The 18253-nt window shown below is 35.6% G+C and overlaps 1 protein-coding gene across 4 annotated transcripts in view; it reads left to right on the top strand.

The window, feature by feature from the left end:
• The window catches only part of LOC108578660 (dentin sialophosphoprotein-like), a 122135-nt gene that overhangs the window by 9675 nt on the left and 94207 nt on the right, over positions 1-18253 (top strand). The window contains exon 1 of one of the 4 annotated variants that reach the window (XM_017942030.1): positions 16441-16517. The exons of the other annotated variants lie outside the window; for them this stretch is intronic. The gene's annotated coding sequence lies outside the window, so the exon portion shown is untranslated. Of the gene's footprint in view, positions 1-16440; positions 16518-18253 lie in introns of those variants that run through there. 4 annotated transcript variants of the gene reach the window in all.

The raw sequence follows: 18253 nt of genomic DNA, 5'->3' as shown, positions 1-18253 counted from the left end.
TTTGATTCTTTCAATTTTTCAATTGCATTACGCATTATTGCAATAATTTCTATCGTTACATTTAATTCTAATTGTTTAGCAGCTTTTCTGCTGCTATCTACCCTACATTTTACCGACACTTGTGGAATCGACCCTACATTTTTTTTTTTACGTGGAGGTAGGCCGACTATGTGATAAACAATTGGCAACCAAACGGTGGCTCGCTAAAGCGATATATTATGAAATTAAATGAATCACTCAATAAGTTTTAACGTTAGATTGTTTCCTCGATATGGCCATGGTAGGATGATTAAGTCATCAGCGACTGGAGTGCCTCAAATGTTTAGAATAATTAAAATAAAATAAATATTGTCAACTAAAAATTTTGAACGTCATTATTTTCAATTGAAAAAAACAAACTATAAAGCATAATACTATAATCCTATGCTTAAAATGTATTTTCTTGTGGCCGCCTGACAGTAACCTGTAAATCTGGCGTGACAGTGAACGTGTTGATAAGTAAATGTTGTTCAAATTATGTCGTGTTTTATGTCATTTTCATCATAAATATCTCATCAATATGTTAAGAAAAATTTCGGGATAAAGAAACGTAAAATTATAAAAGTTGATATTTAAATGGCTTGGTTGGCTTGACTCACGTTTCATGCTTATCATTTATTCGCTGTCCTTGTCTACGTTCGGCAAACTACAAAGGCGGGCACGAGGCTCGAAAACGTTGGTCCCTGACTCTACGAGTGTCAGGTTTAGCTTCGTTGCGGTCTGACACTTGTGGAGAATATACTGTAGATCGTTGCTATACTTTTAATTACTGTTCCATTTTTCATTTTATTTACAATTGTTATAATAAAAGTAGATTATTAAAAAAATTTTCCTTTTGTCGGTTTCGCGATGAAAAAAATATGGTAACCCTGTATATACATATAAAAGATCCTTAAGACGTGAAATTATTATACAGAGATCTTGAATCCAGAATAGGAGGAGGAAACTAAACGTGATAAATTCTGGTTAAAATAACAGAGAAAGATACCATAACCTACTATGCCAATTATAAATAGATTAGAATAAATAAAACGCGACTTAGATGAGTCGGATTGATGATTTGGATTTCTTAAATCTCACGCAGATGGTGTTGAACTCCACAGATATGATATAGACTGCCACGGACCTATTAGGTTCCATGACGATAGGTTTAGATCCATTACACTTGATACAGATCATACTGAACTCATTAGACTCGATACATACACGACACCGAGCCTATTACACGTGGTATAGAAGACTCTGTATCTGTGAAGACGAACGTTGATTATTCAGGATTTATTGGACCTCTATCTTCGGTTGATACGTAGTATAGAATACTAAAGATTGGATATATGCAGTGCCTAGTTGGATGTGATTTAACTCGATATAAGATGTATAGGATTTTATATGTAGGATAAAACACACTTTATGCAAGCTATATCTGAGCTATTAGAAAGAAAAATAATACATCTGACGTTTGGTCCGTTGGACTTGATACGAACGGTACTTCAGTCATCGTACTTGATACGGATGATATAGTAATTGTACAACCCAATACGGACGATACAGTAACCATCGGACTCGATAAGGACAGTGCAGTAACCATCGGTCCCGATATGAACGGTATTGGACTCAATAACGATCGTACATTAACCATCGGATCAGATACAGACGGCACAATAACAATTGGGCAGAATCGGGGCCGTAGATTGATGTTAGACTTCTGACCAGACTGAGACCTTGGAGGTTTGGATTTAGTCTAAGGGTATCTGTTCATTTGAGAGAAAAACTATCGCGAGTTGCTCTCGAGAGTGAAATTTATCAGTGTCTACAGTACAGAGAGTGCAGGCAGAGAGCTGGATACACAATTCGAGAGCACTCTCTAGAGCAATTATCGTGAAAATCTTTCACATGAACACGTACCCTAAGGTCCAACTTGAGGTGTTCCAGTCCGGCCGGGGATTCAGGTTCAGAGATTTGGGTTTGATGCAGAGTCACGATGTAGCTTCAAGTCCCACATCAACTTACGGTCCTGATTTTGCTCAATGATTATTGTGCAGTTTATCTGATGGTTACTGTACCATCGTTATCGAGTCCGATACTTACTGTTTCATCTTTATCTGTTTTATCGCTACAGTTCGATCTGTATCGACTCCTTTGATTTTAGTATCACCTATACCAGGTCCAACAGTACCAATGTCATTTATACCGGGTCCAATGGTTAGTATAGTGTCATTCGTATCGTGTCCAATGAATTGTCACTCCTATATAATGAAAATCCTACATAGTTTATATTGAGTGCAAACGTGTCCGAATCGTCCCTGTAATGTATTTAATGAATGTGTATAAATAGTGATCTGTGTCGTAAATCCATGGTGTTCTCTTGTGTCTAGTATAGTAAATCCTGAGTACCACGATTTCCGGAACACCCTGTATTATTATTTTATAATTATTTAACCCTCTACTGTCGAGACACCGTTTTTGGGACGTAAAGCCCGATACACGGAGTCCACGAAACTCCTCAACTTCCGGTTAGTTTATACATAAATACAGAACATTTCTGACAACTTTTCTTACTGATTTACCTTTATCACCCATTTTCCTAATGAACGTTATAGAATAGAGTGATTGGTTGGATTAATTTCATTTTAATATAATAACGTTGAGTTCTAAATAGAATGGACGAAAACAAAAAAGGTAGAATCAGCGGAGTCTCTGAGACTCCGCCTCGACACTAGAGGGTTAATCCAGAATATGTACTTGCCAGAGAACTTTTATTTTTGAATATGTACTTCTTGCATTTTTCTTCTCCGCGTGATTAGTTGGAAAGTTGAAAAAAATCAAACGGTCAGAATTTAACATTATCCAAATGTTTCGTGGGAAAAATCTTGAATATCAATTTTAAGTGTTTCCGCGTCAAATGAACCTGTTATACGTACAATTACAGACTTGTCGAACGATGCTTCGTGAGTTTCAAAGCAATTCGTCGAAACTTCTTAGTTATGGTCGATGTAACGTAAGAAAGATTCTGGCATCTCATAAGCATCGGGCAGCAGAGGTTTGCACAAGTGGCCAATCGACGTTTTCCGTTTATTTTCATCGAGAACGATTTTCCTCCGCCGCTCTTGGTCAATTAATCTGCATTTTCCTTGAGCTGTGCACGATATTTCATTACTTTTTGTACTTGTATAATCCGTGATGTAATGTTTCCTGATCATATCTCATAACCCGTTAATTAGAACATTGTGCTACATGTTGCAAGTGTATCTTACGTGCTGGATTGGATAAGTTTTTAATTGCATTATTGTTTCGTTATCTTCTTACTGTACCGATCATACTTATAAATAATCAGAGTAACAATACATATTGAAATAATAATTTCTCAAGTTGCTGAAATAATTTACGATATTTCGGTTTACGAATATCCTATTATTTCCTTTGCTACGCAATTATTTCGCAAGGAGAAATAGTTACAATTACGTTCTAGGAATTTATCTGTTCGTGGCTGTAATTCTTAACGTACCAGCAGTCAACAAGTATAATCGGCTTTTAGTATCAAAAGAGTTGAATCACCGATATTTTCGTTTTACAGTGTACATATCTGACACACGTGCACATACAATATGTACACGTTAAGAAGCGGTAAGTTCCTCGTGCATTTGAAGCGTTTTAAAGGGCACAAACACTGCGAACAGCGTTAAAAAAAAGAAACAGTTCTTGTAAAAACTATTGCGTGTGTCATGACCGTATAAATCGTTTCGTTATGTGACGAAGACAGTTTTTTCCGTTGACGAAGATATGAAACACATTTCAGGACAATCTTCATACCTTAACGATGACACTGTTTCATTTTTTTTTTTTTTTTTTTAACTGGAATTATGACATTACGTAGAGCAGGATTGTTAATTTACAACGGAATTTCGTTCGTGAATATTAGTTTTTTTTTTTCATGTGAAAAGATTTAGATTTGACCTTAATTTTTCTTTGACAATTCAGCATAAAATGAAAGTAGCAATAGTTATTTTCGTTAATTGTTCTGTACGTAAAATTAGATGTAACTTTCGGAAGAGAGATTCTGTTATAATTAAAAATGGGTAGGTAAGAATTATGACCAATTACACTTCCTCTTCGTTCTTGCAAATGTGAATATGATGTATTTCACGTTCGTGCACAGTATAATTAAAAATGAATTATCCCTGGAGAAATAAATGATCGTGTTCCAAGTATTGGCTAACCAATGACGAGTTAACTCGTCTTACACAGTTTAACAGGTTAAATATTGAAAACAGAAAGAGCAATGCTTCAGTTCTTAAAGTTAGACGAGAGATATCCTGTGTATTAATGTTTTCCCTTCAATTTTCACTATATTTTTTCCTTCGTTTATAAGAACGATATTATGCGTATAAAATGACAAAAATATTTCCTGCTCGTAAAAGTATGTCACTCTAGATATTACAAGTGATACATCAATACGTCATCGCTTACATTAGAAATGCATTCAACAGCGTATTTTCTACCGAACAATACATGACGTATCCGGATACACGTGTCTGTTTCTTCCCTCTTCATAGACGCAGGTACATTAATATAGTACATAACTTTCGATATAAATAAGTGTCACAGCGGAAAATTATTTACGTTCGACATTTTTATAGGTTTGAGCTATAAATTATCTACGTGTAATTCGTAGCTGTCAATCAATGAGAGAGAGAGAAAGAGAGAAAGAAAAAGCTATCGTTATCTATATAGGTAGAATAAAAGGAAAGATTTTTATCAATATATCAATTTTCTATGAAATCTGTCTGTTTACATCTCTTTACTATTTCGAATATGTACAGCACAATTATTCCACAGTGACCTTCGAGTAACGTAACAAAAGAAAAGATTACACAATCATTATCTACACCTTCAAAAAGAAAAGAAAAAACCTCGAAATTTTACAAACACATATCTCTGTAAAATACATGTACTTTTCAAGCAGCGTTTTCACTCTTATCAGTGTTCATGCTCTTATCGCGGTTGTACGATACGTATTATCGTCGCCTCTGCATTTTTTCTAATCAAACGACACGTTTTTACAGTCTCCAGTGTAAAAAAGAGAGAAAAAAAAATCGCCATTAGAGAATGATTAGCCAATGACGTACATACACACGCGTTAAACTTGACTTCCGCTCGAACGAAACGAGCGTACTCTGACGAGTATATGTCTGCATTGTATGCATGGAAATACGCCTTTCTCCGTTGGTCGTATTGTTGCGAACGCGCCTCTCTCGCTTTATTTGGCGGAGGTGCCCGGTCTCTCGTTCTAACGATGAGTAACAAGATCGCGGTGGTGTGTGGAGGAGACTATCTTTTGCCAGTGGCAGACATTGTGGCGACGGGGATTTACCGACTGGGTCGCCAGCGCGGCTCGCCATTCCTCGTCATCCGCCTTGTCCTCGTGGTGCTTTCCTTTGTCGTGGCAATTCTGATCGTTGCTGATGCATTATTTGCGGAAACCCTTGGCAGTTCTTCGTGGAATCGTAGCGTGATCGAGTGGACAAGGAAGGTTGCGCCAGTTGACAGGAAATTTTTCTTCTCTCTCTCTCTCTCTCTCTCTCTCTCTCTCTCTCTCTCTCTCTTTCTTTGTCGAGGAGAAATAAAACGCATCTCGCCTAGTTTTCATAACCTATTTCGAGCCACGTGGAGATTAAGATTTCGTAACTGATCTGCACATGGAAGTTTATTGTACGCGTTCGTAATATCGATGTGACAATCATTAAATAGGATTTGAAATAGGAAGTGAGGTTATTAGTGAAAATACAGTGGCAAATTGTCGTGACACTAATAAATAATTTATCGTTTAGAGATTGTTATCGAATATTTAATATCTAGCACTTTGTATCTGGATTTTTTGACAATCTTTTTATCGATTGAATCGATTATTCGTGTGTCTTTGGTTTCATTGATGATGTTAAGGAATGATTGTTCTTCTTAATCTGATTTCGTAACCTTTTTCCCCCTCCTTATTTTCCGTTTTTGCTTTGCACAATATATTTTCCAGTGTTCTTGCCACGAAGATGCCAAAGATGAGATCATACGCTCGTATAAGCAAAAGTTCCTAGTAAATTCGTATGTTGTAATCGTCAGTTCTGTTACTTACGCTTCAAATACTTCGCTCGTCTAAATGTTGCCCAACGCGTACCATCTTGACTCATTCGAGGCCTAGTCGTAGACACCAAATAATGCGGTATGAAACGTTACCGCCAATCGTCGCTTATTTTATACCTGTGCATACCACTTTTTGCCGGGAAATAGTAATCGTTCATTGCGTATAATTAAATTTTATGTATTTTGAACAGCTGGTGTCGCCGATGTATTATGAAACATTTATGCATTAGACGTTGTTATTATTTTACGAAATTATAACACTCAATTTGAAAAAATACCGTCAATTTTGTAACTGAATTAATTTACAAGTTTAAATACTTCTACATTTTATTTTCAATTTCTTCCAATGTTAATAGAAAAAGAAAACAACCCCTAAGATTAAATAGTCGAAAATGATACATTTAGAAATGAAAGATAAGATAAATCTTGTTTCGTCCAGAAAGTACATACATAAATATCTTTCATCTCTAAAACTTATTTTGCCTCTTTACATTTTGCAATTCGTTCGGATATGAAATTAGACAAAGTGTACATTCCATTTGCATCTCTGATCAGTGTCAACTGTGTTATTCTCGCGGTGTCAATTATGTTACACGTGTTTCACCGTGCCAATTGAGTTTCAGTATCGTTTTAGATCCTCTTCCTGTGTATCCCCGGAGCGATTAACTCTATGACATGTTTCATTTTTCTCACTTCGTGTCCAGTCGAATGCGACGCTTCGCCTAGCTACATATATCTTTTCCCCGGGTTCTCTTTTCTTCACGTTGCGAAACAGCCTGCAATGCGATCCCGTGTGTGTTGCATCTGTATTCGAGAGCGGCGCGCCGGCAGGCTAGTCGGTTTGCGTGGAATTCCTTTGCCGGACGGCTCTTTACTGGTTTCGACTATAATTGATGCGGAGCACGTGCTTTCAGCGTTTGTCACGTGGTCGACTGACGGATCATCAGTTCCATTGGCGTTTCTCCACGATTCGTGCAACAATCACATGATTTAGCAGTGTCGTAGATTTATCGTTCAATGCTGAACGATTGTTAGAGATATTTCGTAGACGGATGTTTCTTTGTTAATTGCTTTATTGTTCGAGCCATCTTTTTTTTTTAATGCCGCGTTTCTCGATGAGTTCGCTATTTTAAACATTCGGGTTTTTTTTATCGAATGGATGTATTTATTATGGATATCTTTCTACGACATGTTTTAATTTCGTTATTTCTAACAAATTTTTGCATTTTAGTCAGAAATGCTGAGAAATTCAGGTACAGAAAATTCGTGGAATATCCTTGGACGAATATTTCGAAAGGAATTGGCAAAATTGTAATGAAACCATTTTTGAAGTAATGTCGCTTTTATACAAAAAGAAAATTTCATATTGCAATAACTGCACGTAAATTTCATTCGGTGAATAATTTTTCGTAAAGAGCAAAAACCAGCCTCGCTTTTTGACCAATGAATAACAGGGGAACTTTTTGACCGACACAGATATTTTCACAGTGTTTATAACGAATTCAAGTACCCTTTACGTTTATGAAGTGGAATATTGGCACAGGCACACCATGTCCTCTGGAAAATGTGCGTCACGCGCTTTCGGTACTTTTCCAGTCTGTAAAGAGTGGAAAGTTTCCCTCCTTTATTGCTATGTGGTATTCATCGGAACGAAAGAGTGATCCCACGCGTATGCATTGAAATCGATATACAACCTTTTCGGACAATTATGCTGTAACCTGAAATGTCACATTTTAAAATTCAAATCACACATTTTTATGCAATGGACAAAAGTACCCTTTTGTAATATATATTTTATCATTAACCCTTGTGTGTAGCCAACCAAAATGTTCACGGTTGTTTCAAGCTTTAATATGGCAAAATTGTCTGCATAAATTTTTACATTGAAAATGCATTTCGTCGTAAAAATATCCAAAAAGTGGTGATCCGGAGTAATTTTTTGATACTTTCACAAGAACGTAAAAAAATGATTAAAGGAAAGTATAGAAATGGGTATCCGGTTGCCTATGCAAGGGTTAATATTCGAGTGAAAGGAGAGAAAAAAGAAAGGGATAATCAAAAGTCGAATGTAATATTGCCTGCCGATAGTCGATGTTAGATAATCAACTTACTCCTGCCAACTGGAATTAACGAGACACTCACCTGATGACAGCAATACAGTTCACTTAACATAAAGCTCCGGCTTGAGGCTTATCGAAGGAACACTTTAATTGCTGGCAAATTGCTTTCGAATCATGCCAAAAAATTCTGTCGAAAATAACGGTCTGGTATAATTCATCCAACGCTTGCCAATTAAAGCGAACAGGTCACTTTTGTGCCATTGGTCATTACGTAAAAGAAAAAGTCGGGATGTTCGATCGCCTATGACGATGTAAAAAGGGATCGTTGTTAGTATGATCAAGCCACTTGAATTATACCGGACAGTTAAAAGCACACTCGATTGCATTGCTTAATCGATTCACATTATTAGTCTATTATGAATTCAAGATTAATATTGATCAAGACTTATTTGAAATGATCTCTGTCCTTCGACGTGAAACGGATGAAAGTGTAAATTTGAAAAATTCTATTGTACCATAAACGTCATTTACATTTGACCTTTTTCGTTATGCACATGAAACTGAGGAGGTTTCTGGAAGAGAGACCTATAGTAGGTCCATGAGTCCTTTTTTTTTTGGTAGATCCTTTTTAATCCTCCAAATATCGTTTCGATATTCCATCTCGATAAAGGTCAGAGCAGCACTTTTTATTGAACCGTGTATACAGTTGATCTACAGGTTAAATTAAACTAAAACTTCCAACTTGCAGTTTACTCAAATTCACTATTTTGTCCTTTTTTTCTTTTTTTTCAAAAAAATTCAACTTATCGATAACATAACCTAGAAACGGTAATCTCAAAATTTCCTTTCCAAAATGAAATTCCTATTTGTGGCACGATCTAGCAACGCTTTAATCCTCCGATGATTTCGAGCGTAGCGAGAGTCTATAAATCTCTCTGTCGTGAATGTGTCGTCCGTGGAAAATCACGGACCGGTGATAACGAAAGATCTAACGAATAACTATCATATCTGTCCGCTCTCACGGAAAGTTTGGTCTTTCTCATGGTCGAAGGGAAGGGAAGTAGCGTGTCTCGAGATAGGCTATAGTGAAATAATAACGCGTGTCTCAGTCTCGGTCTCGTCACGTCGTTGCTTAAGGTAGGTCGGAGGTTACCTCAAACGCAGGCCTCATTACTATCGCAGGAACGTGTGCGACGTTAGTGGGCGTTAGCCTTGAATCAGCTGTTTGCTTTCAATGTTGACCAGTGTTAACACAACGCGTGTATTATAAAACCTGTGTATTCAGTTGTTCGGCCGTTCCTTCGGTATACATAAGTTTTATCTACATATATCTGCCTGGGACGGTTGTTGCACGTATCGATGTATAATAAATTATACTTATACCTCTGGGGAAGAATTATTCAACGTAATACTATCATTGTAACCAAGAGTATACGTTGGGATAGTTTTAGCTTGCTCTTTTCTTTTTTTTTTTCTTTTTTAAGGAAATTACATTCAGTAGTTTACTCGTTGTTCTTACTTTCTTTAGATTTTTTGGGGGGATTGTATATTATTATTAATGGCCTTATTATGTATGATAAAATAACAGAGCAAGGTAGGTACAGAGAAGGTACACAGGGTGCACCAGCCGAAGGAGGCCACTTACCTAAATATCTTCTTTATTTTTAATGTCACGAAAAATGTTTGTAGCACGATTTAAATTATTTCTGAAAAGTTCCTTGTTCTTTGTTTTTTTAATGATTGAAATCGTGCTGCAAACATTTCTCGTGACGTTAAAAATAAATTTAAGAAATTTAAGTGGCCTCCTTTAACTGGGACCACATGTAAATTGTTATTTTTATTAATGATTTTATTGTGTATTAATAACAGAGGCGAAAGATACAAAAATGAAAGTAGACTGTGCAGAAATAAAAGGAGCAGAGAAAATGGAAGCGAGACAAAGTATGGATGTTGGATCACTTTTACGTTAAACATCAAAACAGTTTACCTTTACAAAAGATTCGGAAATTCTCCTTTCGCTGTTTCTTAGAATTTTCACGTTTCCCCGGAAACGTTAATGGAATTACAGATTGTCCAGAATAAAATTAGAGGGAGAATCGTTTGAATCGATCCATCAGGCGATCTGAAATCAAACGTTTTAGCAAAAATTGTTAAATGTACCGTGACAATAGCGTTTGCTTCGTTTCCCCAGGCACACCTGGCTCTCGTATTCTGGAAACGATATCTTCCAATTATTGCGAGCACACCGCGCTCGTTAGTGCATTGACCTTTATCGATTTCACTTTTAGAAATACTTCCGCACCGGAGGAGGAGGAGGACGATAATAGATAGAAAGTTAAGGGTCACCACGTTGCTGCACCCCTATTGTCTAGATAACGTTTTTTCCGTCCTTACGATAGGTTGCTCTATTATGTCGTGACACCCTGTATATAGAGGCGTTGGTGCACAGTATTTTTGTCGATGAGTGTACATTCGTCTGTCTGCACCCGCCATCAAGCGAAGGAGATTGGATCGTTAACAGGTTTTAGGGGGAAAAGAGAATCGTTTACGTCATATGTCGAACACCACGAAAATTGAAGAAAGTATGAAAGTAAGAATGAAACTAAATCGAAAACTTCAACTCGAAATCTGCATTTTTCGACATTTTTTTTTTGCGTTTTTGATTTTTTGCACTTAGAATTTGCAACGAAAAAATCTGAAAAAAATTGCAGCCATAAACAACCATGTCTACAATATTCTAGAATTTTTTTTTAGAATTTTTGCATACCATTAAATAGGGAAAATGTGGTAAAAACCGATAATTCGGTAGGAAACTATAACTACCCTCCCAGTTGAGATAGGGAGTTGAAACTTGGTGTACGATGTTTTCTTTTGGTAAGCTATTGAATATTGCATTGCCAGGTAAAATCGGTTCAAGGGCACTTTTGACCATTTTATCCTGCTATACCCTTTGTCAATTTTTCGTCAACGACTATGGTTCGTTATATTTTTTTTGTTGGTTCAAGTGTGCAACGTGTCGAAGAAGAAATTTTACATTTATTTACACTTGCTTCGACGTAAACACTCTGATGAAAAAAACGTATTCGTTTTATCGCGAAGAATTTTCTTCTCTTCTCTTCTCTTTCTTTTTTTCTTTTTCTTGACATTTAACACGTGAAGCTTTCGCTGGAAATTTTCGCTTGAAATTCGCGTGTCAGAAGTGGAAAGGTATGTGCAACGTCTTTCGATATTCTCGAAGAAAAGGTTAGAGTCGAACACACGTGGTAAATTTCTATCCTTCCATTTTTCTGTTTTTCCACCCCCGGTTTTTTCGTCATCGTGCGCGCGGTCAAGTGATCGATACGGAACTACGGTAGGTGACAGTACGAGAATGGAAAGCTTCGTCGATATTTCCTACACATAGACAACAGACCTTTTTGCTCCTGCACCGATGCATTATTATCGTTGATATTGTCCTTACCGCCTCTGACCCAGTTTCTACCAATGTGTTTTATGCAATTTTGCGACGTGATTGCAGTTCGTTTGTACAACCTCTTTGTAACATGTTGCGAAGAACGTCGTGTTTTCTCTTTCTTTCTAAATAATCAGACAGCACACGCATTTACAATGAAGTATATTTAGGGTTACCGTAAGTCCCGGTTTTCTGATTTCGTCGTTTTCAAACAGCTCCAAAGTGTACGAAACTTTCTGCGAACTAATTAAGAATAATAAAACATTTCTTAAGAAATTTTTATCTGCAGAAAAGTATGACTTCTAATTACTATTTTATTTTTCATTTTACACGATTTTCTAATTACTACGATAAAAGTACTCTTATTTTCAAACAAATTTTCTGTCCTTTGTCTTTGTACCTGTCTCGGTTCAGTGATGAAAAAATATGGTAACCCTAAGTGTATTAATTATTCCGCTTGTAATATTAATTTTTGTTTTCCATCTTTAAAAATTGTTGTATTATAGACTTTCTTACTGTTATTCGAAGCGTCAGGAAAGGAATTTAATCGTTAAACTGCCTGCCACTTTTTCGAATTACAATTTCACTGTATAATTGTTATTAACGAGTATATAAGTACAATATTAGATTTGTAGCTTGTGAACGTGTGTAGTAAAACATTCAGGTGTAATTTTAACCCTGTTTCTCGATATTTTTACGAACGAGCAGAAATACGGACGGATCGTAAATCTTTGACTCTTTTTCCTCAGGTGGAAAACAGAAGTACGCTGTCAATAATGACAAGAGAGCGGGAGTGTGTTCCTTGAACGCTTTCAAGAAATAGGAACCTTTCACTTCTTTCGTGCGTTCGTTGCAGTGTTACACGGCTACTGGTGTTCTCAGCGTTGTTTGCTATTGTTCTCGGTTGCTTGCACGCAATCAACGAGTAAACGTACCTACGATGCTGATAATTCCTTTTTTCACGGCTGACAAAAGCCAGCGATGTATTTTTGCTCGTTGATAGATTAACGGTGACATCGATATTGCATCACGTCAAATGTCTACCACTTTCTTCTTCAGAAACAGAACTTTAATGATTCGCGTGTTTCGAATCAACAAGTATCAGGCTGACGGGAAATGGATGATCAATCTGTGACGTCCACCTTCGAATTGTTGCAAAACGGCAAGCATTGTTGAATTATTACAATTTATCCGTGTTATTTTCATATTTTACAGGTTTTATTTTAACGTCGTGTGTATTTCGAATAGAAAAATATTTATTACAATTCACCTGTTTGTTATGTACCAATTGTAAGAAAAGAGTATGAAATTATTTCTTTCTTCCTCTTTTAATTCCGCTATTTTCGTATTAATATTAAATAGTCTGAAATGTTCAGACGAAAAAAATATTTGATTAAATCGTGAAATGGATTAAACGAAATTACAATTCTTACATACCGCGGAGAAATGGTAAATTAAAAATAAATATTCTTTATAAAAAAATTTCTTGGCTTCTTGGAAACAGTGTTAAAAATGTTATAAACAGGATCCAGTGAAACTTCATATTTTAATTTAATCAACTTTCGTACAATTGGTTTTTTATTCATACACAGGGACGAGTATTATCGTTTATATCGGAGAAATTTGGCGTAAACTTTTACAATTTATCCATAAATATATCGAAATAACGACGTTATATTATTCCGCGAAGCGTAACTTTTTTCCCTCTGTATAAAAATAATTGCAAACAATCGACAACTCTGCGAACCCGTTTTTAGCAGTACCGTTTACTTTCCATGGATAGTTAATTGCTGTCAATTTACGTTTTCCGTTGTCGAGGCAATTTTTTTCTTCTGAAAAGCACAGGGAGATGTGTTAGTTTGTTTTCAGTTAATGAATTACCGTGAAAGGTGTGGAGGATGTATTGGATGTTTGGACAGCAAATATCTCGAATACAGCGATGTGTTCACAAGCGTAACGAACAAACTATGCGTTTCGCCGATGCGCTCTTGAAGTTGTCTGTTTCGATGTCATCGATAGTTTCGAAGAGAGTATGTATTAATTCTTTGAGAGCACTTACCTATCTCTGTAGGCGTTGAATTGGTTTCATTTCTGATCTATATTTGTAGAAACGAACAAAATTCTCTCCGATCGTTCTTTCTTTCTCTTTTATAGATTCGTTGTTATTGCAGTATACTCTGTCTATTAATCCTTTTCACTCGAATTGCGACTGAGAAGCGACATTATTGTTTACCACTTGGTAAATAATTCATTCTAAAGAAAATCTATCTTTTTCTTGTCTGTCTTCAAAATGGTACCCGTCAATTGCAGTACACTCGCAGTAGACGGCAAATAAACGACTCCGTTAGTTCTTTCTACGATATCTGCGTTTATCTACCAAAAAGATTGGCAGGTGGCGTTGAAAACTTTGAAGAAAAAAAATTGTGAAGGGTGAAATTTTTCCTTTTCTCATTAATTACCAAATTTCACACATTTATGGTTCACTTCTATGTTAGCTTTGAAGTAAAACAAAACTTGGACAGAAATTTTTCTTCTCGTGAACGAAGAAAAATTAGGTTATAGAGAGTTAACCTCTCAATGTTTTCATATGTGCATAATTCATTTTACAAATTTCTAATTATTAATATAATACTATCTTTGTACCTGAATTTCAGGCAATAACATTCGTATATTTTACAAGAAAGCTATCATAACTGGTTACTTTCTAAAGGAGTAGTAGACCTCCATTTGTAACTTCAAAGTGAACACAGTTTAAATTAGAAATGGAGCAATTATGAGCTGTAACTTCTCACGGAATTACCGTGTGCTTCTCTATCTCACAGTTACATAAGTTTTTGTATTTTCAAATAGAACGATGCGACAGTATAAGCTTGATAAAACCAAATTTTACCTGGTGAATCAGACGAAATGTAAAACTAATATTCGAGTTTGAAAATTCGAAAGTAAAAGTAGTCGAGTAGTAAAATTGTATTCTAAGAAATATTCGAGAGGATAATAGACACAGATATACTTAACATTTAGTCATAAATTAAGCGTTAAACGCTACATCATCTGAAGATTCTCATTTTAACGTCTCAACTAAGATTGTACGAAGACCGAGTTTCAGTTTTATCTGTTATTAGTGACACACACACACGCGCGTTAAAAAATTGTAAAATGTTCAAATATTAAATGAAGAAATTCGAGAGATAGTTAGTTAGATTGTAAACGCCGATGCGCGGCATGAAAATGACGAATTAAATATAATAATCATCCTCGAATTGAATGGCTCGGTATAATTGCGGGAAAGACACGTTTCGATGTTATCTAACTTAATACTTACGCGTAAAAATAACAAAGTCAAACATTGTAAAATACTCAAATATTTCACGGACAATTTCCAGAAACATTTGATTAGATAATAAATGCCGATATATTACTCACTGGAATCATAAGTTAAACATTAAATGTTATATCAATTTAACGTGCCTGACATACCTGAGTTATAATTACAAGAAAACGAGACAATTTTGTCCATTATGTTACTTGTGCGAATATAACACAGGTAAAAGTACGAAAATCCTGTAGAATAATGGCTGTATGCAACGCACAGTGGAACATCTGTATGAGAAAGTTAGCGAAAATTGTGCAGTGATGAATAATTCAACACAATTTCACACGTGAAAATTTACAGGAGAATGAAAAATTCAGAAATAAATTCCATTTATATACATGATTTATTTTATTATGAAATTTTCGTTATTGAAACTCCCAATTGAAGAGTTACGTGTGCACGTAAGGAATAAACAAGAATTTATCATCAATGTTTAAATAATATTCATATAATATTATAGGAGGATGACAGAAATTACTGAGCAAAATTAGAAAAAATAACGATTATATTTTAATAATACCAGAAGAAAAAAAACAAATAAACAGAAATCCTTTTTATATGGCCTCCTTCTTCTGCCTAAGTTCTGACGTCACAAAAATAGCCATTATGGTACCTCATTTTAATAAAATCATAAAAAAAAAAAAGAGACTTGTTTAGTTTTTCAATTAAGTATAGAAACTTTGAATGTTGGTCATAATTTTCACATTTTCATGCATTCGAAACCAGTAACGTTCCAATTAAAACTACAAAGTAGTCACTGTGCAACAATCCATTCAGTTGTTACTCGAAAATTCCACTACACAACGTTCGAAATCATAAATTAAACATTAAACGTTACATGAATGTGATTCAACCTGTGATTCAATGGCTCGATACGATTGCACAAACGCCGCGTTTCGAATTTGTCCACCATGTTACACGCGCGTAGGCGTTCGTCGGTACGTGCTACGATTGCAAACACTCGTGACACAAAGTGTTCACACTCGGTGTGTCTCACCCTAACATCGTCGAATTGTGTCCCCCCACTTGCTCGTTCCACGAATGTTTGCCCGAGAAAAGGAACGAGGTCCAGAACTATCGTCGTCGTCGTCGTCTTCTTCTCGGTCATTTTGACTTCGGTCCTCGTACGATTTGCATGATGTGTGCTGCGGAGGAGACATCGTCGTCGTGGTCACGTGTCCCGGGATCGGTCCGCGAGCCCAATAGAGCTTTACGTCACACTTTAGCACGCGGTAAACAAGTATTCGCGAAACGAGTCTGGCCAACCGCCAAAGATCCGCATATGTTCCCGCCGCGATATCTGTCCACCCATATCGCCGTCACTTTGCTTTACTCCTGTCAAGATTGTATTAAACGACGCGACGGTATCCCCGCGCTTGTTCGACTTCCGGCAAATTTTAGCCCGATACACTCGAAAGCCTGTTCTATATTACGTGCGAAGAAATCCGATCGGAATATCGAGGTTCGTTTTATTATTGAACTAAGGAAGACGTGTTATATTTTGAATATTTAGAACGCAATCGTTCGTTGTATTAAGATTTTATAGTGTATGAAAAGTGTTGACGAAACACGGTCTATAAATAGTGCATCTTTTTTTTTTTTTCTGGTATGAGAGTCATAGTAATTGGTATAGAGAATGGATTGGTTATATGCTTTGCATAATGTATTTTACATCGTTTTCTTTTTCTTTTTTAGGTTTGGTTTGATTAGTATATTTTTTGTAAATTATTGAGGAATTAAAGATAACATCCTACGTGGGGAGGTTAGGTTTATGCAATAGCTTCCGTCACTTGTAAATTGATGGCACTAAAAGGCACTGTGTTTTGTTTTTTTATTTAAATTTTTACAAAATTTTTGACAAATCTTGATACAATTTTTTATTGAAATTTTCAGTGTTCATATTTATTACAGTACTGCATTTAATTTAATATACTGAATATAGTGTTAATGTTATATTATTTGTATTCTTATGACGACTAATTATAATAAAAGATAAACGCACATTCTCCACGATAATACGATGAGAACTTTTACATAGAACTAATAGATTCAATTTGTAATTGTGCGTTCAATAATTGTGCTTTTTAATTCTTTCATTTTTGTTTGCTGTTCGCTTCGATTGATCGGTACAAATTATCGTGATTTAAAATGCAGTTACTTTTGATAGAATTACGGCCTTGTTGCATTTATATTGATATAGTAGCGTGGAAAGTTATTTATCTTATCGGTGTTACGTTTACTTTACCAACATTATCTACTCTTCTGGCCATTACATTTTGAAGATAAAATTATTCCGACGTATACTAGTTCGAGAGAATTAGAGTACGGTCTGTTCAGATCGCATTGTTATCAAGGTGTTCGTCAATTTAAAGTATTCGCGTTGTTATGTGAAAGGTGGGATGCTGGGATTTTCTGATAAATTTGGTGATTCTAAATGTGGCCTAACACGTGTATTCTTGAACAGTTGCTTTTTCAGCACTGTTAAGTAGGAAATTGAATTTTCGTCAATTTAAAAAAAAAATAATTCGCATTACTTGGATCTGTATTGTACAAAAAAGTGGCAAATTTTTCTTCTTTTTTTTTTTTTTTTAGTGTCGAGTAACTAAAGAATTGAATTTTCGACAATTCTTAAAAAAATCAATTCGCATTACTTGGATCTATATTGTACAAAAAAGTGGCAAATTTCACATTTATTTTTTTTTTTAGTATTGAATATTACATCAATATGTCGTAAAGATTGTATGCTGGAATTATTTTTTTCGGAGAATTCAACGATTATAAAAACCGAACAGTGTATTCTACGGAGGAATATTTCTTTTATATCGAATTAGATTGTATATGCCCGTTGGAAGTGAACCTGGTTTACATCTCCTCGGAACAAGTAATTTTGTTATTGAGTAGATCGTACCTGTTGCTGCATTAGCTATAAAAGTCTAGTAAATAACTGACCCTTCGTCGAGATTGTATTTATTCATTGTACACGATACTCGCTTTAAATTGATCAACAACACTTTAAGAGCGGCCATTTAGATGTTTAATTCATATTTCTCCCCTTGTCTTTCGTTTCGTTCTTTACTCTTTCCTTTTTATCGAATCTGATCGTAGTAAAATGTTGGATATTCTGTTAAAAAGAAGAAAAGAAATACATACAACTGTTCTTTAGAAAGTATTAAACATTTCTGCTATTGTATGTAACAG

Source organism: Habropoda laboriosa, unplaced genomic scaffold, assembly GCF_001263275.1.
Source record: "Habropoda laboriosa isolate 0110345459 unplaced genomic scaffold, ASM126327v1 scaffold45, whole genome shotgun sequence".
NCBI classification, from domain to species: domain Eukaryota; kingdom Metazoa; phylum Arthropoda; class Insecta; order Hymenoptera; family Apidae; genus Habropoda; species Habropoda laboriosa.
Note: the sequence above shows the minus strand (reverse complement) of the source record. Positions and strands in the feature narration are given on the sequence as shown.